The sequence below is a fragment of the Hevea brasiliensis genome, chromosome 13 (assembly GCF_030052815.1).
Source record: "Hevea brasiliensis isolate MT/VB/25A 57/8 chromosome 13, ASM3005281v1, whole genome shotgun sequence".
NCBI lineage: Eukaryota > Viridiplantae > Streptophyta > Magnoliopsida > Malpighiales > Euphorbiaceae > Hevea > Hevea brasiliensis.
Genome location: NC_079505.1, coordinates 59,178,071 through 59,197,814, shown reverse-complemented (window position 1 = coordinate 59,197,814; position 19,744 = coordinate 59,178,071). Strand labels below are relative to the sequence as shown.

The window sequence follows — 19,744 nt, the reverse complement described above, 5'->3', positions numbered from 1 at the left end:
TTAGTAACTAATTATAAATTGGTTGCTAGCAACTGGTTCTTTAATCGATTGCTAAATTTTTTAAAAATTAACTATTTTATTAAAAAAAAAAACAGAAATCACAAATTGATTGTAAAATTGATTGCTAATAGCAATCGATTTTAGTCGATTGCAAAAATCGATTGCAAAACTAGTCTTTTTTTATAGTGATACTATTTTCTCAAATATTTAATCACCAATTAAGTTAAAAAATTTTTTTTCAGAAATATATATTTTTTTTAATTGGGGTTGGAAGGCCTGATTATGCTTGTATTTTTCTTTCTTGAAAATTTCTTGAAGTTTGTAGCTTTGCATGAATGATTTGTCTTTAAGGAGACATATAGCTCATCAATAGTACCGCTTTACGGGCAATAAAATAGAAGGTAAAAAAATGTTTCCTCTCAAATATAATTGCTCTTCTCCTTGCAAATTTAACTTCAATAGCTAAAATTATTCAACTCCAGCAAATATATTCTCACTATGCTCTTTCCCTTCAATTGATATTTGTTAATCAATTACTTTGAGTTTCTACAACCCATATATATGAGGTTTTCCAGCAAGAATTTATTGCTTTCTTTCTCATCTCTGTGCATCTTTGTATTTTATTTTATTGGGTGCTTTAGCTCAGTTAACTCTGCCATTGATGGCAATACGACTGATCTCCAAGACTTGCTTGCATTCAAGTCGAAAATAACTCAAGACCTTTTATGGTTTTGAGCTCATTGAATACTACCATTCATGTCTGTCAATGGCATGGTGTCACCTGCAGTGCTTGGCATCGGAGGGTCACCATTTTAGATTTGCAGTCCCTGATACTTGCAGGCTATATATCACCCTACATTGGCAACTTGAGCTTTGTTAGAGAAATAAATCTCCAAAATAACAGCTTCAGCGATGAAATCCTGCAAGAGATTGGCTATTTGAGGAGACTGAAAGAACTTAGATTGAACAACAATTCAATAAGTGGGAAGATTCCCACCAACATATCTAGTTGTTCAAATCTCATTATTATTCACCTGGGTAATAACAAGCTGGAAGGAGATGTTCCTGCAGAATTTGGTGTCCTGTCGAGCCTTCAAGTTCTTTCCATAAATGAAAACAATCTAATAAGCAGTATCCCTTTTTCTCTTGGAAACTTGTCACAGCTTCAGAAACTCTCTCTGGCTTTGAACGGCTTGGCGGGCACTATACCTGAGTCTATAGGCCAATTGAGGAATCTTACATTCCTGAGTCTACATTCAAATAAGCTGTCAGGTACCTTCCCTCAATCAATATTCAATCTATCTTCTATCAGAGTTTTAGACATAGGAGAGAATCGTTTCCATGGCAATCTTCCTTCAGATATAGACTTCTCACTTCCAAACTTCCGATGGTTTGGTATTTGCTATAATGAGTTCGCTGGGCATATTCCTGCTTCTTTGTCTAATGCCTCCAATCTGGAGATCCTCTATCTGAGTGGCAACAATCTTACTGGAGAAGTGCCTTCTCTAGCAAAGTTACATAGGCTTCGGGACATTGCCCTTACCGCCAATTATTTGGGAACTAGGAAGGTTGATGACTTGAGCTTTCTTTACTCTCTAGCCAATGCCACAGGGTTAAAACGACTAACCATCAATGACAATAACTTTGGAGGTACGATACCTGAGATCATTGGCAATTTTTCAGCTAGTTTGACAAAGTTGTTACTAGACAATAATCAAATAACTGGAAGTATCCCGTCTGAGATAGGAAATCTTGTAAGCTTGCAGGATCTTGAGGTGTGGAATAATCAACTCTCAGGTTTCATTCCTCACAGTGTTGGAAAGCTTCAAAATCTAGTAGAATTGGCTTTAAACAATAACATGTTTTCAGGGAATATTCCATCCTCTCTTGGGAACTTAACGAATTTAATTAAACTCCGTGCAGAAGAAAACAATCTTTCAGGTAGCATCCCATCAACACTTGGTAGATGTGAAAAATTACTCGGAATGGATCTTTCTCACAACAATCTTAGCGGTTCCATACCCCCACAAGTTCCACGTCTCTCTTCACTGTCAATCTATCTCAAAACAATTTGACTGGAATCTTACCCATAAATGTTGGAAATCTGAAAGGCCTGGGTGAATTTGATGTTTCTGGGAACAAATTATCCGGCGAGATTCCTAACAGTCTCGGTGGTTGTACTAGCCTGGAAATACTGAACTTGAATGACAACAATTTCCAAAGGCCCATGCCTTCTTCTTTGAGTTCGTTGAAGGCTCTTCAAGTTCTAGATTTATCTGGCAAATATTTGTCGCGTGAAATTCCAGAATTTTTGTCACACTTCGACTCCTTGCAGTATTTGAATCTCTTTTGCAATAATTTTGAGGGCACGGTGCCCACTGAAGGCATCTTTGAGAATGGAAGTGCTACTTCAGTTGAGGGAAACAATAGGCTTTGTGGGGGCATACCTACATTCCATTTGCCTACATGCAATTCTCTAAAGCATAGGAAAAGTGGATTGGCTGTTACATTGAAGTTGGTAATTGCTATTAGGACTGTGCTTTTAGGAGTAACCTTGGTATTCTTTATTGTATTTGTTTTCTGGTTTAAGCAGAAGAAAAGAAAGGAACCCACTCCAAACCTGTCCGAGAAGAAAATTTTGGAACTGACATATCAAAATCTGCATAATGCTACTGATGGATTCTCTTCAGATAATATGATTGGTAGGGGCAGTTTTGGATCTGTCTACAAGGGAACTTTTGATGGAGGAGGAACTTTAATTGCCATCAAAGTGTTTAACCTTATGCGCCATGGAGCTTTCAAGAGTTTCTTGGCTGAGTGTGAAGCCATAAGAAAAATCAGACGTCGGAACCTTGTAAAGGTAATAACAGTTTGCTCAAGTGTTGATTTCCGTGGAAACGATTTTAAGGCTCTTGTTTATGAGTTCATGGTTAATGGAAGCCTAGAGGAGTGGCTACATCCAGCAATTGGGACAAATGAGGCAGATGTTGTACCAAGGAAGTTGAATATTCTGCAAAGACTAAATATTGTGATTGATGTTGCTCATGCAATTGATTATCTCCACCATCATTGTGAAACACAAAGTTTTCATTGTGATCTCAAACCAAGAAATATTCTTCTCAATGAAGAATTGACAGGACATGTGGGCGACTTTGGGTTGGCTCGATTTCTTCTTGAATCAACTGACATTGATACTACTATTAATCAATCAAGTTCTATTGGAGTAAGAGGAACAGTGGGTTATGCTCCCCCAGGTAACCATAATTTTATGTTTTTCTACAATCTCTTTGATTATAATTTTTTATTTGGCCTTTATTTATTACTAATGTCCCTGATTGATAAAAATGCTTCTAACCAATAATTCATTTGCACGGATAGCAGAGTATGGAATCGGTAACGATGTTTCAACATGTGGGGATGTCTACAGTTATAGTATCCTCTTGTTGGAAGTGTTCACAGGCAAGAAGCCAACGGATGACATGTTTGACGAAGGTTTTAACCTTCAAAACTTTGTCAAGGCTGCTTTGCCTAATCATGTGATGGAGATTTTGGATCCCATTCTTCTTGGAGAAACAGAACAAGGGGATACTAGCATGGATGGTGCTCATAATTATCAAAGAAGCAAAATAACTAGAAGTAGCAGATCAGTGGAGTGCTTGATTGCAATATTTCAAACTGGAGTTGATTGTTGTACTGAATCACCAGGAGAACGATTGAATATTGTTGATGCTGTACGAAAGCTGATTTCAATCAGGGACAAATTTGTTGGAACTGGAATTCGCAGCGACAGAGAACTTCAATCAGCGGGAAAGAGATGCAATTAATCTGGTAAGAATTACATACCCAAAAGAACAATAAAAAGAAATAATAATTCCTATGGTCACTCCAATATTTGCCTTCTGTCTTTTCTAATTTGGCGTAATATAACAAGTAGATGCATAATCTTTCCCTATTGTAGTTTTTGATTCATGCTATATTAAATGTTCTGAATCATCACTGAAATTAGAAAACTACGTTAGTATTTAGGCTATCAGTTTCAATGGTCAAGTGTTTTTATCATAATGCTGAAATCAAATGCATTAGTGTCACAATCCAACTCTATGGGCCGTGACTGACATTATAATTTTGGTCGATATAAAGTCCTAAAATCAATAGTAAGCCTAACATGTTCAAACCCAACATCAGGCTCATTAGTAAGCCCCAATTTCTATAAACCAAATAGACAGAATCTGGCTATAAATCGAGCATCCCAACAAGGAGAAAAAGTCACTCAACCAACAAGATATCAACCACATGCAATGGAGAGCTCAGCTCAACTCATCCTGAACACAATATCAAGCATGCATTAGATTATAATATAATAGAGAGGGCTCCACTAAACCTCACAACTCAAAAGCATCAATAGGATAATATATCTAGGGAGCTCAGCTTAACTTGAATGCATACATATAATAAACAAGGAAATATAGCTCAACCCTCAAACACTTATACAACATCAATAACATATCTTTTAGCTATCTCAAACTATCCACTAAAAATTTTGGGGAGTTCTAAGAGTTTACTAATTTATAATACAGCCCAAAAGACAAAATAAATCTTGTGAAGAAAACTTGCAAAGAAGATTCCAGTCAAGTAGTTCTTCTTGTCAACTCCAAAAAAAAAAAAAAAAAAAATCCTAAATGGTAATTGAATTTTCATATTTGATACAGTTTGAATTATTTATATTTCCATTCTGATTGAATTTGATTATTCAATATATATATATATATATATATATATATATATATATATATATTAAATACACTATGAGATAAATCCATAACAATTAAATTCAAAAACTAATATATACTTCTAAACAAAAATTAGCTAACAATTATTAACCAAACTTAACTTAGGTTAACTAAATTTAACTTTATTTAATAAAAGATAACTACATTTATCAACTATCTCATTCTTCCTCTGTTTACTCTCATTTCACTTAACAAACCTAAAAACCTAGATTTAGGTTATTTACTCAGCACTTTGTTTCCCTACTCATCACTTCAATTCATTTCCTATACTCACTTGAGAATTTCTTTCTTTATGTAACGTCCCAAGACTTGGGACAATTCCTACTGGGTGGGAAATATAAGTTAATAGGTCTATATAACTTTAGTCCAACTACCGAAATTAATTTGGGTTAACTATTTTGAGTCTTGTGATTTGGGGTCTAAAAGTTATTTGGGTCCGTTAGACTAGGGTTGTTGCAATTGGTATCTGGTATTAGAGCCACCGTGGGTCAGAAAAATTGTGCGGAGCTAGTCGATTGCAAGGAAAGGGCTACCCATGGTTAGAGACGAGGTGGAGCCACTTGATATACTAGCAAATCACAATACTTGAAGGTCTGGTCCTAGCTTAGCAATCGTACCCATCATAGCATAGCAAATTTAGCACAACACCAACATCGGTTACGACGAGGATGTCATAAAATTAAGTGCAAAGGAATATAACATCCCAATACTTGGGACAATTCCTGCATCAGTAGGAAATAGAAAAGTTAATGGGTTTATATAACCTTAGCCCAACTACCAAAAATAACTTGGGTTAACCATTTTGGACCTAGTGATTTAGGGTCTGAAAGTTATTTGGCTCAGTTGGAGTACGGTTGTGACACTTTATTTTTCTTCCTTTTAACAACCATCATCATCACGAGCTTTAACGATATTGAGGTTGGAAGGCATTTCCTTCAAAAGAAGCCAAAAGAAAAAGACCCTTCTAAGTTATGGTCATTGTGATTTTCCAAATTGACACCGTTTTTCACTCCTTCAATAGTGTTGAAGATTGAGAAAGTTGCTGCTAGTGTTTTGTTCAGTTGAAGATGATGCAAGTGCTATTAAAGTAGGCTATTTTGCTATATTTTAATGCTTGCAATCTTTAATATCTTAGTTTAGTTATGAAGTTGTTAGAAATATATAAAAGAGCTTATTTTGAGCTGAAGTATGGAAGACAAATGTTCTTAAATCATGGAAGTTGGGTAAACAAACTTTATTCTAACTTATTTTATAAATAAATTAAAGCTAGTAATGAAAATTAGATCTTCGTTTTAAAATTTTCAGATATTACTAAGTTTTCTTCTCAGAAAAAAAAGCTCTTTTCTCCAACAAGTGTTATTAGAGCATTCTTGATCTTGAGGGACTTGATCTTGAGGGACTGTGTGAGTGTTTGAGAGAAAACAACTAAACTAACCACAAAACACTTAGTTTTTTTGTTAATATTCCTAACTTTCAATGGCTTTCTGCAATACCTCTCTGTCACTACCTCATTTTAATGGTGAAAATTACCATGCCGGGCTATTAAAATGAGAGCTTACCTCAAAGGTCTTGGACTATGGTAGTATGTAGAGGAAAATAAATGATGTGCCTTAGCATGGGGCATATTCAAACTTCTCATCCTGTAATTCTAATAAGCGTGAGCTTTATTGCATGAATGTGAATAACAATGGGAATTGTTTATTATGCATAGATATGGACTATATTAACATGGACGAATTAAGTTTAGCAGGGTTTAAGAAGACTAAGCCTAAATGAAACACACTAATGAGACAAATTATGAACTGCATATGTTGACCTAAGAGTCCAAAGATCAAGTCCATGTTTGGACAATAATGTGAGTCTCCAATAACCGATCAAAAACCACCATTACTGATGACTCAACCTAAGGAAATCCTCAAAATGAAAAGAAAGGAAGATGAAGAGATCTTCAACTAGTTGAAAAAACTAAAGAAAAATTAAATGAACGGAGAAGAGTTCCTCAACCACCTGAAATGCAGATAATGATAATCAACACTCAACCAAACAATTCCTGACTTGAATTCATTATTTTGTAAATTAAACCAAGAAAATGCAAAAGTCCATTATAAAAGTGGCTTAGGGACCACTTGCAAGCCGGCGTCCTTCCTAAATAAAAGGCAGGGGACCACACACCTACGTAATTCTCATAAGTGCTGGTGTGATTCTCAGATTTAGTTGTGAGATATTCTACTATAAATGTTATTGTAGTGACTTGGAAGAATTTCTTGGCTCTTGTAAACACATGGACTCCGTTAATACATAATTCAATTAAAATGATCCACTTTGTAACACCCCCTTATCTGGTCTACAGTGTTACCAAGTAAGGGAATGCCACATCCTGTGCCAAAGCACCTAATCATATTGTATTCAATTTGGGATCAATTATTTTTCATTATAATTTAAATTCAAGAAATTTTAATAGAAAAACTGCAAGAGTTTCCCCGTGTTATTCACCATTGACCTGTTAAATCATTAACTTGCTCAAATATCTCAAATAATATAATCTTAATTTGTATCAATCCAATATCTCAATCAAATTCCATATTCATTCACATAATCATTTGCATCCATTTCCGTGTATGAATTTCTTTCACTTCATTAATTTACTTAATGTACATAATTTGTAACTCCCTCACTGTAGCAATTCCGTACATTCTACTGTTCTGATGACCGGTGTCGGTCCGGACAGCTAGAACGTTTAGAAAAATATTTAGACTAGAGTGAGCAGTTATAAATAACTCAAATAATAATAAGAAAAATTTAGGAAAAATTCTAGAAATAAAATACAACCAAGTTAAATGAGCTGGTGCCCTAGCGATGGGTAACCTAGTGGGAAGTTGCGATTCTCGTAGCTAGGATGCCTAAACCCAAGAGAAAATTCATAGAAAAATTTTTGGGACTCCAGAGAAGAGTCATTGAGGTTTCTATGGCATTAGAATGCCAAAAAAAGGCTTAGAAAAATTTTTAGATCAATACAGACAATTTTAGTCTGTTAAGCAAAATGAAGGGCATTTTGGTCATTTCGTCTTCAAAGATGATTTTTGGCCGACTTGCCCAGTTAAGTAAATAATTATTATGGCATAAAATATGAATAAATATTGCTAAAAATTTAATTGAAAATGAGTAGAAAAGAAAAGAAAAAGAAAATGAATTAAATGGGAAATATGACATCACATGATATCATTAGATATATATTTATCTGACGGTTAGATCATTATATATAAATTTGAATGCACAAGCTGCCAAATTGGGTATTAATGGTTTGTGGATTTGAGATTTATTATAGGAGATTAGTCCAATTTAAGGGGAAATGCTGTTGAATTTTTATTGGATATTTAATTTGGCAAAGTGAAGTTATAGTTGATTATGATTATTATGATTCAAGGAGAAATCTTGAAGAATAACAAGCTCAAGTTTGGTTTCAAAAAGGTTAGTGCTAATTCATCCTTAAAACTTTGTATATATATCATGTAGAGTATGAAATGAGGGTGAAATTAAGAGAATTGAAACAAGTTTTGCATGAATAAATTCCACCAATTTTGGCAGCCTTAGGATACATTAGGTTTTCATTGATTAGATTGAGTTATTGTTGTACATGGCTGCCATTGAACATAAATTTGATGCTTTGATTCATTGATTGCATGTATATGGAGAATTGAAGTTGTTGGAGTTAGGGTTTAGGCAACAAATTTATGATTTTGCTCATGTATTGGTGAAAGAAAATTCTAATGGTCAATTAGTAACCATTTGGTTGTGTTTGAGTAAGAATTGAAGTGAATTGTGCCATGGGAATTGAGGTTAGAGGTGCTACCTTGAGTGCCCTGCAGGTCATGATGCGAGTCTAGTATGTTTGAGCAGTTATAACTTGGGTTGTGTAGGTTCAATTGGTGCAAGGCCAATTGGACATGAAATTAAACACATAATGGCACAACTTTGATGAAGGAAACCTATCTAGAAAACAAACTTAGGATGCCCTAAAAATTGACCAAATCTGGGTAACTTACAATCTGCCTGGGCAAATTGACCAAATGAACAGTATTTATTCATTTGGTCATAACTCAGTGTAGGAAGGTCCAATTGACCTGAAATTTATATCAATGGAAAGCTGAGGCAATTTAGAACAACTTTTATGTTTAACACAAACTCTAATTCTGGACTTAACCAAATTAAATTATTAGCCAAAGTTGAACTACCAAATCTGGCAGAATGGTATTCTGCCCAGAATTTCTGGGTAGATACCAATCCGGTTAGCCTTGATCAAAGTGGCATATCTTGAGCTAGAAAACTCCAAATAGGGTGATTCAAAAATAAAATGTAATAGATACAATAACGAACAACTTTCATTAAGAACACTTGGCTAAATTCTCACTGTAGAATGGTCTAATGAAATAGTGAACTCTAGCACCCAAAACTGAAATTTCTGATTTATTCTCCATTGGTTAGAAGTATGGATTGGCAACTAATGCCAATATTTTTGGGAACCAAAATGTGGTAAATCTATGTGATTAAAACTCATGTAACTATTATATATGAGAAAGTCAATATTTTGACTTAAATGACTAAATGAATAGTAATCTTACATGTTAAGTACAAATATTCAAGAAATAACTTTGTAATATGCCCTAGTAGGCCTAATGTGATTGGTTTGGATAAGTTGGCATGCCAATAGGGTTCTGATAGTAGTACTGCGTATGGCTTCATGCCATTATGTGATATGATAGCCTATGGCTATACTAATTATGGTGTTATACTTAGCTTTATGCCTTATTGCTTTCGAGGCTTATTAGCCATTCTATCTACACACCGGAGACAAATTGTGACTGATAATGTGACAACCCGAGGTACCTAGTACCCAATGCTAGTTTACCTGTTTATCCAGTTCGGTTAATTGGTATAGGTTACTTGAGCATGGAAAAGTATAAATGTAATTGAATTGATTATTAAAGGAAGTAAGGAAATTAAATATCAAGATAAAGAACAAGAATGATTACAATAAAATGAGGCTCAAAATCATCAAAGAAAACGATTAATAAAATGCTAGAAAGAATTGAAATGAATTGGAACTATATTAAAATTTAATTATTATGAAAGAATTGAGCACTTCTGAAAAGGAATAAATTAGAACAAAGAATAGTTAATAGTAGAAGTATTATATGAAATTAGATCAAATTCCAGAGTATCCCAATTTTGATCCATTTCTTTCTTTATTGTATATTATTTTCTTGTTACATTATTGCACCACTAAGCAGCAATGCTTAGCGCGATGGATTTGTTTCCTCGCGCAGGTACTGAAGGTAAAGCCCAGCGAATATTAAATAGAGATTTTGGAGTTCTGATCTGCAGAAGTGTCTGAAGTATTCAAGGTTGTCACCTCCTCAGCAATGCATGTAGATAGGGCCCATATAGGTCATATTATGTATTTTGTACATTATAATTAGTTATTATTTGTAATGTAAACTATGAATTGTATGTTGAAATATAGATTATGGAATTGTAATTTATTTGTAGATCATATAAATTATGAATTTATATAATCAGTCTGTAAATCATGTAAATTAATGAAACTTGAGAATTTATATACATAAAAGGTGCATGAATGGAAATACATGGAAATGAATATGAAATTGAGATATATGGATGAGATTTGACATATGAGATGATTATGAGAATTATTAAAGAGATTTTTATTTTTAAATTATTATTAAAAATTTCAAATAGGTGAATAGTGAAACACGTCAAACGTTAATAAAATAGGGGAAACTCCGTTAGTTTCTCTGTCGAAAAATAATTGTTATTAAAAGATAATAACTTGAAAATGATTAAAGGAATAAAGTAAGATAAGATAGGGTGCTTCGGCACTGAATGTAGCACGCCTTGCTCGGCTACACTGTAGTCGGGTGAAAGGTGTTACATTTATTAGTATCAGAGCACGGTTTAGGCATTCCTAGGCATAGATAGATGGAAAGGAATAGTGTGCATAACATGCATTGCATTCATATGAGTCGAGGTGGCACTAATACAGATCTGTTTTCTCTGGTAAGGTTAAGAAATAAGGAAGTAGTAGCTCCTCGACTATTTACACCGAGTAAATTTTGAGGACGAAATTTTCATTAGAGGGGAAGAGTTGTAACACCCTCACTGTAGCAATTCTGTATATTCTACTGTTTCGGTGACCGATGTCGGTCCGGATAGCTAGAATGTTTGGAAAAATATTTAGACTAGAGTGAGGAGTCATAAATAACTCAAATAATGATAAGAAAAATTTAGAAAAAATTTTAGAAATAAAATACAATCAAGTTAAATGAGCCAGTGCCCTAGCAATGGGTAACCTAGTGGAAAGTTGCGGTCCTCGCAGTTAGGAGCCCTAAACCCGGGAGAAAATTCATAAAATAATTTTTGGGACTTCAGAGAAGAGTCATTGAGGTTACTATGGCATTAGAATGCCAAGAAAAGGCTTAGAAGAATTTTTAGATCGGTACAGACAATTTTAGTCTGTTAAGTAAAACGAAGGGCATTTTGGTCATTTCGTCTTCAGAGATGATTTTTGGCTGACTTGTCCAATTAAGTAAATAATTATTATGACATAAAATATGAATAAATATTGCTAAAATTTTAATTAAAAATGAGCAGAAAAGAAAAGAAAAAGAAAATGAATTAAATGAGAAATATGACATCACATGATGTCATTAGATAGGTTTCCACCAATCACAACTCACCAAGCCAATTAAAAAGAGTTAAATGAGGAAAAATTGGAAAGAAAAATTCTGGTTTCTTCTTCTTCTTCAGCCGAATCAAGAGAGAAAGAGAGAGAAAATGAAAAGAAAGAAAGAAAGGAAGAAGGAGAAGGAGATGAACAGCAGCAGAAACAGGGGTTCAGTAGGGGCAGCATGTTTCTCAAATGTTTGAGGTATGTATGTGAAGAGGTTATGGTTAAAATTTGGTGATTGTTCAATGGTTGGATTTGGAGAAATATATTGTTGAACACAGGCTGTCTGCAGGTTGAATTCTAAATTTTGGCTATTGAAATTTGAGAAAAATAAATAGTTAGGATGCTTATAAAATTATGAAATTTGGTACAAATGATATTTGGGATGTTGAGACTGTTGTGTTAAAATTTGGTGAATTTTATACTTGTGGTTTATGAGATATAAATTGTTTTGCATGAACTGTCTTAGTAAGACTGATTTCTGCAAAAATTCAGATTTTGAAGGTTTGAATGAATATTTTGATATCTCATGATATAGAGATGATTTGATGCTAAAATTTTTACTGATATTGTATATGGATGTCTTGAATAGATGGTTAAAATTTGGGATTTATATGACAGTTAGATCATTATACATAAATTTGAATGCACAAGTTGCCAGATTAGGTATTAATGGTTTATGGATTTGAGATTTATGATAGGAGTTTAGTCCAATTAAAGGGGAAATGCTGTTGAATTTTTATTGGATATTTAATTTGGGAAAGTGAAGTTATAGTTGATTATGATTATTATGATTCTAGGAGAAATCTTGAAGAATAACAAGCTCAAGTTTGGTTTCAAAAAGGTTAGTGCTAATTCATCCTTAAAACTTTGTATATATATCATGTGGAGTATGAAATGAGGGTGAAATTAAGAGAATTGAAACAAGTTTTGCATGAATAAATTCCACCAATTTCAGCAACCTTAGGATACATTAGGGTTTCATTGATTAGATTGAGTTATAGTTGTACATGCTACCATTGAACATAAATTTGATGCTTTGATTCATTGATTGCATGTATATGGAGAATTGAAGTTGTTGGAGTAAGGGTTTAGGCAACAAATTTATAATTTTGCTCATGTATTAGTGAAAGGAAATTCTAATGGTCAATTAGTGACCATTTGGTTGTGTTTGAGTAAGAATTGAAGTGAATTGTGCCATGGGAATTAAGGTTAGAGGTGCTGCCTTGAGTGCCCTGTAGGTTAGGATGCGAGTCCAGTATGTTTGGGTGGTTATAACTTGGGTTATGTAGGTTCAATTGGTGCAAGGCCAATTGGACATAAAATTAGACACATAATGGCACAATTTTGATGGAGAAAACCTGTCTAGAAAACAAACTTAGGATGCCCTAAAAATTGACCAAATCCGGGTAACTTACAATCTGCCTGGGCAAAATGACCAAATGAATAGTGTTTATTAATTGGTCACAACTCAGTGTAGAAACGTCTAATTGACCTGAAATTTATATCAATGGAAAGCTGAGGCAATTTAGAACAACTTTTATGTTTAACACAAACTCTAATTCTGGACTTAACTAAATGACATTATTGGCCAAAATTTGAACTACCAAATCTAGCAGAATGGTATTTTGCCCAGAATTTCTGGGTAGATACCAATCTGGCCAGCCTTGCTCAAAGTGGCATATCTGGAGCTAGAAAACTCCAAATGGGGTGATTCAAAAAGTGAAATGTAACTAGACACAATAAAAAATAACTTTGATTAAGAACACTTGGCCAAATTCTCATTATAGAATGGTCTAATGGAACAGTGAACTCTAGCACCCAAAACTGAAATTTCTGATTTATTCTCCATTGGTTAAAAGTATAGATTAGCAACTAATGCCAACATTTTTGGGAACCAAAATGTGGTAAATCTATGTGATTAAAATTCATGTAACTATTATATATGAGAAAGTCAATATTTTGACTTAAATGACTAAATGAATAGTAACCTTACATGTTAAGTACAAATATTCAAGAAATAACTTTGTAATATGCCCTAGGAGGCCTAATGTGATTGGTTTGGATAGGTTGGCATACCAATACGGTTCTGATAGCAGAACTGCATATGGCTTCATGCCATTCTTTGATATGATAGCCTATGGCTATACTGATTATGATGTTATACTTGGCTTTATGCCTTATTGCTTTTGTGGCTTATTAGCCATTCTGTCTGCACACCGGGAGACACATTGTAACTGATGGTGTGACAGCCTGAGGTACCTGATACCCAGTGTTAGTTTACCCATTTATCCAGTCCGGTCAATTGGTATAGGTTACTTGGGCATGGAAAAGTATAAAAGTAATTGAATTGATTATTAAAGGAAGTAAGGAAATTAAATATCAAGATAAAGAACAAGAATGATTATAATAAAATGAGGCTCAAAATCATCAAAGAAAACGATTAATAAAATGCTAGAAAGAATTAAAATGAATTGGAACGATATGAAAATTTAATTATTATGAAAGAATTGAGCGCTTCTGAAGAGGAATAAATTAGAACAAAGAATAGTTAATACTAGAAGTATTATATGAAATTAGATCAAATTCCATAGTATCCCAATTTAGATCCATTTCGTTCTTTATTGTATATTATTTTCTTGTTATATTATTGCACCACTAAGCAACAATGCTTAGCGCGATAGATTTATTTCCTCGCGCAGGTACTGAAGGTGAAGCCCAACGAATATTAAACAGAGATTTTAGAGTTCTGATCTATAGAAGTATCTGAAATATACAAGACTGTCACCTCCTCAGCAATGCATGTAGATAAGGCTCATATAGGTCATATTATGTATTTTGTACATTATAATTAGTTATTATTTGTATTGTAAACTATGAATTGTATGTTTAAATATAGATTATGGAATTGTAATTAATTTATAGATCATGTAAATTATGAATTTATGTAATCAGTCTGTAAATCATGTAAATTAATGAAACTTGAGAATTTCTATACATAAATGGTGCATGAATGGAAATACATGGAAATGAATATGAAATTGAGATATATGGATGAGATTCGACATATGAGATGATTATGAGAATTATTGATGAGATTTTTATTTTTAAAATATTTTGAAATTTTCAAACAGGTGAATAGTGAAATACGTCAAACGTTAATAAAATAGGGGAAACTTCGTTAGTTTCTCTGTCGAAAAATAATTGATATTAAAAGATAATAACTTGAAAATGATTAAAGGAATAAAGTAAGATAAGATAGGGTGCTCGGGCACGGAATGTTGCACGCCTTGCTTGGCTACACTGTAGTCGAGTGAAGGATGTTACATAATTATTACACAACTTAAAATTTAGTTACAAACTTATATCTAACTACAATACATGTGATGATGCATAACTGTGGGCCAATAATATATATATGTATATGTATATATATATATATATATATATATATATATATATATATCAAAATGAAATATGGAGGTGACACTGGCTCCTACTGCAGATTAGCTCAAATCTCCCTGTCACAGAGTCTACTAGACTTTATCACTTGAACCTGCGTGAGGAAAAACCATCCCACTAAGCAATTCTGCTTAGTGGTGCACTAACAGAATGAAAGTACAATATACAAATAAAAGTAATAATTTCATATGTGAAGCAATATCAAGAAAATGCATTGTAACACCCCCGAACTGCCAAGTTATGAATAAAACCATTTTTGGTTTGTAACTAGGACTATTCAAAGACACCTTGATGACTAAAAATAAAAGGAAAATTAATAGAGATAGACACAATAAAAATTCAAATGAACCAAAAACATAAGGACTCATTGGGTATTATGAAAAAGAAGGATTATGACCCGATGATGGGCATTTTGGTCAATTTACTTCAAAAGTTGACTTTTAATCAAAATGTAAATATAATTAAATGAAATTAATGAATTAAATTATGGGGTACAATTTAAAAAAAATCAAGTAAAAATATGTAAGGAAAAATTTAAGAAATGAAAACTTAAATTTTCATTTTCATTATGACAATTAAAATTAATAACTTATGGGTTTTTGACAATTAAACTTAATTATTTAATTAAAAGGAATAAATAAGTATAAAAGAAGACAAAGTCTCTTTCTTTCCCTTCTTGTTGCCACCACCCATCTCCCGTTCCCTCTCTCTCTCTCTCTCTCTCTCTCTCTCTCTCTCTCTTCTTGATTTCCCCAATTTGCAACCTCCCTCCACTCTTGATTTCCCCACTTTCCTTATATGGGTTCCCTATCTAAATGGTAGAAAACATCAAAGTGCTCTTTCATTGAAGGATTTAAGCAAGAATAACAAGAGAAAATAGAAGAAAATTAATGTTGGAAAGAAATCAATAAGAGATAAGTTTCTTTTCTTACTAGATTAGTTACACAAACTTTAAATCAAGTTAGATTGAGATAAAATTTCATAAGAAATTGAAAAGAACCACACATGGAACCCAAACTAGGGTTTTGGCCAATTTGAGGAAAATTATAGTTTGATGTATTTTAATGTATTTGATGATGAAATCAAGTTTAGTTGAAGTAGTGTGCACGATTGGGGTAAAGAAATTGCATGAGATTTGCATAAATTGAAAAATGGGAGATTAGGGTTCATGGCGAAATTGGGGCTTTATTGCTAGAGAGTAAAATTGGTGTGTGTAGTGTTAAATTATGGTCATTTGAGGTTCCTTTAGTTTGAATTGACATTGGATTTATGAATGGAAGTAATGAAATGATAGGATTGGGGAAAAGTGCAAACTAGGAATTTGGAAGATTGGCGGTTTTTGTGCTATGAGTGCTATGGATGTGTCAATGCTAAATTATAGTCATTTGGGGTGAATTAAATGTGAATTGAGGTTGGTTAGTAGAAGTAATTGAGGAAATGAAAATTTAACCTTAGGGCAGAATTTTGCACACTGAATTTAGTGTGTTTGGCAGCCCATAACTTGAGCTACACAACTCCAATTGGTGTGAAACTAATTGGAAATGAAACTTAAGACATAGGGCTAGAATTTTTGTGAAGGTACCCTGCCTCGAGAATGACCTTAAGCTACCCAAAATGAGCCTTGAAACTGGAGATAAAATTCTAGAACCTGCAGAATTAGGCACCTGAACAGTAAATTTTGCATGGCCATAACTCTCTCTAGAAAACTCTGATTTAGGTGATTCTTGAAACAATAGAAAACTAAAACATAGCATAACATTTCATATGAAGAACTTAAGGCCAAATTATGGACTTAACCCAACCAAATTGCTAAGCAAAATTGAGTCACCAAATCTGCCAAAATATGGAAATCTGCAAATTGACCATATGAACAGTAAATTTTGCAAGGCTATAACTCTCTCTAGAAAACTATGATTTAGGTGATTCTTAAACCAAAAGAAACTTAAAACATAGTAGAACATTTTTTATGAGGAACTTGAAGCCTAATTACAAACTTTACCCAACGAAATTGCTGAGCAAACTTGAGTTGATAAATTTGCTAGAGCAATAAACAGTAATATCAATAGTAAAATTTAAATAGCCATAACTCTTTATAGAAAGCTTCGACTTAGGTGATTCTTGAATCGATGGAAACTCAAAGCATATTAGAACATTTCATATGAGGAACTTGGAGCCAAATTATGAACTTAACTCAATCAAATTTTTAGCCAAAAGTTAAGTCACTAAAGCTACCACAATTAGCCCCACATAAATAGTAAAATTCATTTGACTATAACTTTGGTTACACAACTCCAAATGAGGTGATTCAAAAAGAGAAATAATGATGAGACCTAGAGGGACAATTTTCATGAAGAACACCTTATCAAATTATGATTGAAACTAGGTAAAAATTGGGTTCAAAATTCAATGTACCAAGCTACTAGAAAACCAAAACATTCTAAAATTTACAAAGCTAAATCGGAATGCATTAGACATTCATGTAATGAGTTCTTGGCAGCAATTGAGATAAGTATTGAGGTATTTTACTTGCGTGCTTTCAGTAGAAAAAGAAGTTGGAACGGACAAGGGGAAGTAAGAAACTAGAAAAGGATAATTATTAAAGGGTTGTACACAACTAACCCTTTCTTCGTTTTTAAACTTGTAAATTGTTTGGAATGTGTTTTTTTTGAATGAGTTTGCTTTGAACAAGTTTACTTTGATTGAAATATGATTTTTCTCTTGCATTTGAAGATTTTGGGTATTGCCACCTCTATATGGATATTATGATGATTTGAATGTGTTTCTTGGTTTATAAATGTGATTGTTGAGTGAAAAACTTTTGAAAATATTTTGAAACCACAATTAGCATGACAGTCCCTTTCGAAACTCCCCAGTAGTAATGGTTACTTGGGGTTGATAATGGATATTGATTATGTCTCTCATTAATAACGGTTAGTGGGGTAAGACTACATGAGTACTCATTAGCTAGCTAGCTAGCCCTTCTCTCATTAATAATGGTTAGTGAGGTTGAAATTGCTTTATCGTGGTGTACAACATAGCACTGATCATGAAATTTTGTGTCATGGCCCGAATTGTGTGTTGATGTTGGCAACACTAATGCTTTGTGAATTGTGATTTATGAAGTGTGATTTCTCATTTGAAATGTTATTCCAATAAATGGCTCTTATGGACTTAGAACTATTGTGAAGTTTTCATGCTTAAGAAAAATGTGATTTATTATGCTTTGACAAGTTTTACTTAACTTTAAGTTTTAAAGTTATTAGTTGTGCATCACTGTAGTGATATACTCAGTGATAGCTTATTTATGCTATCGCAGGTAAAGGAAAGGAAAAGGCTGCCTAGTGAGAGACTTGGAAGCAACATTTTGATTTTGATTATTGGTATATATCGTAGGTATACCCCTATAATTTCCTTTTGATGTATTTTGTACTTATATGTATGTATGTTCGGACATTGAGCAGTTTGTATTTAAAAGCATTACATTGCTATCACATTTTGAGTTTGTAACTATTTGTATTTTATTTTGAGACTTATAGAAATGTAACTTTTACAATATTTAGTCTATCATTATTTCCAATGAATGTTTACATGGAATTTTAACTATTTTCATGCAGTTTTCCACAAAAGAATTGATAAGATCAAAAGCTATGATTTGTTTAAAATCTCTTGTAGCATAATTAATGGATTATTGGTAGGTGTAGTTCGGTAATTTATTAGATATACTACAAGAACATGTCATGCCTTACAAGGGAATAGGTGTGACATGTTTTAGTGGTATCAGAGCTATGGTTTTTATATAAGTTTTGAAATTGCATATTTGAAAATTTTTTATAAGTACAACTACTCAATTGTCATTAATTGATACATATAGTACATTACATCATAAATATGGACTAATGGAGGGGAATCTCCTTGTGTTGGTTGTCCAGTGATTAGAATTCTTTGTGATTCAGTATGGAAGAGGGGGATCACACAGTAGGGGAATCAGTAGAAGCTGAGGTACAGGGGGAGGCCCCAGCTCCTCAGAATGCCAGTGGATTAGCTACACCCATCTCGCCCATGCAGTTTTCTGCTCAGTTCGCTCAGCAGATAGCTGTACTATTTCAGCAAATGGCTGGCAATATGCCAGTCCAAGCTCTAGTGCAAGCACCTCCAGTGTAACCACCATCCCCAGCCAGACAATATGAAAAGTTAATGAAGTATGGGGCAATAGAGTTCAAGGGTACAGTGGACCCATTGGAAGCATAACAATGGCTTGAGAGAATGGAGAGAGTATTTAAGAAATTACACTACACAGATGATTTAAAGTTCGAATACTCCATTTCTTTGTTGCAAGGGGATGCTTATGAATAGTGAAAGACCATTCCCCACAACCTGGTAGAGCCTCCAATTCTAACTTGGAAAGATTTTCTAAGGGAGTTTAGATAGAAGTATGTCCCTGATACCTATGTGGATGTGAAGCTACAAGAGTTTATGAGTCTGAAGCAGGGTGATAGGACTGTGGTAGAGTATGAGAGGGAATTCTCTCACATGAGTCACTATGCTGGGAATTTACTCACCACTAGCAGAGATAGATGCAAGCATTTTGAAGCCTGATTGAGGCCTAGCTTACGAATGCAAGTGGTTGGGTTCTGACATGAGAACTTCTCAGAACTAATATCCCAAGCCCTAGAATTAGAAAGGATTGAGTTAGAAGGGGCTGTTAGAAAAGGAACAGAAGAAAAAAACAAGAGTGGGAAGACTTCTA

General features: G+C 33.6%; 1 pseudogene; it reads left to right on the top strand.

Annotated features, from left to right (window-relative positions):
- Positions 1 to 561: 561 nt before the first annotated feature.
- On the top strand, positions 562 to 3,824 carry LOC110656443 (probable LRR receptor-like serine/threonine-protein kinase At3g47570; annotated as a pseudogene).
- The last annotated feature ends 15,920 nt before the right edge of the window (positions 3,825 to 19,744 follow it).